Source organism: Mus pahari, chromosome 13, assembly GCF_900095145.1.
Source record: "Mus pahari chromosome 13, PAHARI_EIJ_v1.1, whole genome shotgun sequence".
In the NCBI taxonomy this organism is placed as follows: domain Eukaryota; kingdom Metazoa; phylum Chordata; class Mammalia; order Rodentia; family Muridae; genus Mus; species Mus pahari.
Window position 1 is genome coordinate 74,832,999 of NC_034602.1, and position 4,671 is coordinate 74,837,669.

Consider the following 4,671-nt stretch of genomic DNA (forward strand, 5'->3'; position numbering starts at 1 on the left):
AACAGTAATTGTAGCAAATACTGTGAAGAAAACATTGACCACTCTTTAGTTAGTATCTGGAAATGTACAGGGGTAGGGTTGACCTTCCCATGTAAGTCATTTCTGTTGACACTGACTGGCAGACATAGTGTGACTGTCAGTTTAATGTTTCATAAGGAATAAATTTTGGCAACCATGTTTCTTGACTTAATCTATGGTATATAGAGCATAAGGAATGACAGCAATTTAATATGTACAGGTAGATAAATAACCGGCATCTTTTATTCAGGATACTTGAAATTTTTAGGTGGCTTTCAGGTCTCTTCTTAAACCGTGACTATTCTAAATTGACATGTGTTGTCTGTCAGTACAAAATATGAGATTTTAAATTAAAGATGTTAAAAAAATACAAAGAATACCCCAATACTGTTGTCTTTCCCTCCTCTTCCCTTATCCCTACTGTTTTCATACCTACCCCCTCCCCCACCCACTTTGCTCCCTCCATTCACCCTTGATGTCTATTAAAAAACTGGGTATAGACCTAAACAAAATTCTTGGCAGGAATCTCTAATGGCAGACAAACACTTAAAGGAATGTTTAACATCCTTAGATATCAAGGAATTGTAAATCAAAACGACTCTGAAATTCCATATTATACCCATCAAAATGACTAAGATAAAAAACTCAAGCAACAGCTCATGCTGAAGATATGGATCCAGGGGAATACTCCATTGCTGGTGGGAGTCCAAACCTGTACAACTACTTTGGAAGTAAATTTGGTGTTAAATGTTTATTTACTAAATCCCATAATCCCCTTCCTCCTTCATCTTCCCTGGGCTTTGTAAATTAAATACTTTTTATTTAGTTTCTAAAAATTAATGTAGAATAATATGAAAGATCAAAGTAGTGTCTCCCCACCAAAATCCACCTGTCCTATAGAAATGTCTGCCAAAGAAAATCACCGTGAAGTCCCCACAAAACTAGCACCATCAGTCTTGAAGGATCAAAGTCCTAAATGTAAAACCTGAAACTATACTATGTAAGTGGTGGAAGAGATTGTCAGGATAGAACCCTATTTGTTCAGGAAATGAGTCAACAATGACCCTCCCACACAGGGCCAAAATCATCTAATAAAATTCTCAACATCAGCCATCTTTTGAATTGCAGGTCAGTGTTGTCCTGAAGGCTTTCAAATCTCATGTGTGAACAATCACCATGATAATATCTTCATATATGTTGAACATCTTTTTTGGTTATTGTCCTGTATGTGAGTAAAAATAATATTTGTATTAAAAGTTTAATTCCAACACAGGGACAATTATGCAAATAAATAAATTTATTTGATAGTAAAAATTATTATATAGACTTACTATATAAGCTATTTTTCTTTCTCTTGGTTGCTATCTAGAAGAAAGCTCTAAGTCTCTGTTTCTGAAGATGTCATTCACCCAAGACCCAGAGGACCACAGCTAAATCTGATCTGATTGGCTCCACCATGAGTAATAGTTTTCATGATACCAGAGAGTATGATGCAAACTTTCAAGGGAGGGAAGCAAGCAAAAGTCCTGACCAGGATGATTTCTATAAACAACCATAACAATAGTCAGGACAATCCTAAGGGTACTCACACCTTGTGAACCACCACCTCTCTCATTGATATTAAAAGACACTCAACAAGAGAGAAATCATGACTGATACTGGAAACCTAACCAACTACCCAAAGCTGGTGAAGTCATGGTTAGTGGAGGAGAATCTACAGCCACCTCTTTACTAAACCAGCAAATCTGTAAACACAATATAAATATTTATTCTTCTACTCACAGATAAGAGTAGTGCTCATTTCCCCATCAATGAAACTTGTCTTGGCAACTGATAGAGACCATTGCAGGAAAACACAACTGATCAAAAAGCAAGCGTTTTGGGGTCCAGTCCTAAACAATACATCTACAAATAATTCTTACAACTAATACTCAGATAGTTGCTGAAGAGATGGAACATATATTATAAAAGTCAGAGAAAAGAGGAATTTCTGTGAGATTGTTTTCCCTAGAGAGGCCAGAAGTGATACCCATAAAGTTACTAGCATGCCTTCCTAAACATGACCAGAACAAGAAGAACAATAACAGCCTTAAGCCTATAAAAAGAAGTACTGGAAATCACTGAATGTTAAGAATTAAAGATACAGTCTTTCTGGTGGTCAAGAACAGTCATTGGTTACCCAATACAAGGGGTTGGCTCTGAAAACATACAGAAAAAACAACATTTTACTGTCTGAGTAGGTTATATTTATATGTTTAGGATATCTAACTACAATTTTAAAAAGTAAAAGTAAAAGGGAGACCATGAATTTAAAAGATAGCAGAAGGGATACCTGGGAGAAGATTGGATAAAAGAAAGGGAAGGACAAATGACAGAGTTATATTAAAATTTCCATAGAAGACCCACAGAGTCAACTAACCTGGAACCATGGGGGCTCATAGCCTGGGACACCAACCAGAGAGCACGCAAGAGCTGTTCCTAGACCCCCCCTACACATTTGTAGCAAATGTGTAACTTGGTCTTCATGTGGGTCCCCTAATAAGTGGAGCAGGACCTATCTAGGTCTCAGTTCCCTGCCATTAAATCCCCTTCCTGTTCCGTGGATTGCCTGATTGAGCCTCAGTGGGAGAGGATGTACCCAGACATACTGGAACTAGATGACCCAGGGTGGGGTGGTACCTAAAGGAGGCCCACCCTTATCTGATGAGAAGGGAAGGGGCAATAGGCAGAGGGGTTAGTTAAAGTGTGAGTGGGAAGAAAAGAGGGAGGGGGGCTGTGATCTGAATGAAAAGTGGATAAAGAAAGAAATATTTTTTAAAGTTAAAAAAAAAAGAATTTCCATATATAATGACATCATTTTTTCAGAGTATGTTTCCTAGATTGACCACTTGATGAAGAAAATCTTCAGACAAACTAGTTTACCAACCTAGTATCTTTTTTCAACTTATGTCCTTAAATATCCTAATTGATGTCATTTCACAAAGAGTAAATTTAATATACATTTCTATTTATACTTAAATAATTGATTAAAATAATGTTGATATGTATCAGGATGGGAAATTGGCCACATTGAAAGATTTACCCATGCCCATCTTCCTAGACTCAGTTCCTACCACACAGGCACAGCAGACACAGACTCTCCCTAACATGCTCAGTATTCCCAGGCTGTCCTCAGGGTCAGACATGTGTCACTCATATTTTCAGTTCCTGTCCCATACAAAGCCAGTTGTTGACATGTTTAAAATCCTTTTTTTCCCCTTTATTGGATATTTTGTATATTTACATTTCAACTGTTATCCCTTTCCCAGTTTCCCCTCCAGAACACCCCATCCCACCCCTCCCCCTGCTTCTATGAGGGTGTTCCCCCACACAACAACTCATTGCCAACCCACCCTGGAATTCCCATACTCTGTGGCATTAAGCCTTCCCAGGACCAAGGACCCCTTCTCCCATTGATGTCCTATAAGGCCATCCTCTGCCACATATGTGCCTGGAGGCATGTGTACTCTTTGGTTGGTGGTTTAGTCCCTGGGAGCTCTGGGGGGAGGGGGCAGGGGGAGTCTTGTTGGTTGATATTGTTGTTCTTCCTATGGGTTGCAAACCCCTTCAGGTTCTTCAGTCCTTTCTCTAACTCCTCCATTGGGGACCCCATGCTCAGTCCAGGGTTTGGCTGAGAGCATCTGCATCTGTATTTGTCAGGCTCTAGCAAAGCCTCTCAGAAGACAGCTATATCGAGCTCCTGTCAGCAAGTGCTTCTTGGAACCTGCAATAGTGTCTGGGTTTGAGATCTGTATATGGGATGGATCCCCAGGTGGGTCAGGCTCTGAATGGCTTCTTTTTTTCAGATTCTGTTCAACACTGTCGCTCTATTTCCTCCCATGACTATTTTGTTTCCCCTTCTAAGGAGGACTGAAGCATCCACACTTTGGTCTTCCTTCTTCTTGAGCTTCATATGGTCTATGAGTTGTATCTTTGATATCCTGAGCTTTTGGGCTAATATCCACTTATCAGTGAGTGCATACCATGTGTGGTATTTTTTTATTGTGTTACCTCACTCAGGAAGATATTTTCTAGTTTTATCTATTTGCCTGAGAATTTCATGAAGTCATCATTTTTAATAACTAAGTAGTATTCCACGGTGTAAATGTACCACAATTTCTGTATCTATTCCTCTTTTGAAGGACATGTAGGTTCTTTCCAGCTTCTGGCTATTATAAATAAGTCTGCTATGAACATAGTGGAGCATGTGTCCTTGTTATATGTTGGAGCATCTTCTGGATATATGCCCAGAAGTGGTATAGCTGGGTCCTCAGGTAGTACTATGTCCAATTTTCTGAGGAACAACCAGACTGGTTTGCAGAGTAGTAGGACCAGCTTGCAATCCCACCAGCAATGGAGGAGTGTTCTTTTTCCACATCCTTACCAGCATCTGCGGTCACCTGAGCTTTTGATCTTAGCCACTCTTATTAGTATGAGGAGGAGTCTCAGCATTGTTTTGATTTTCACTTACCTGTCCACTAAGAATGTTGAACATTTCTCTAGGTGCTTCTTGGCAATTTAATATTCCTCAGTTGAGAATTCTTTGTGTAGCTCTGTGCCCCATTTTTAATAGGGTTATTTGGTTCTCTGGAGTCTAACGTCTTGAGTTCTTTG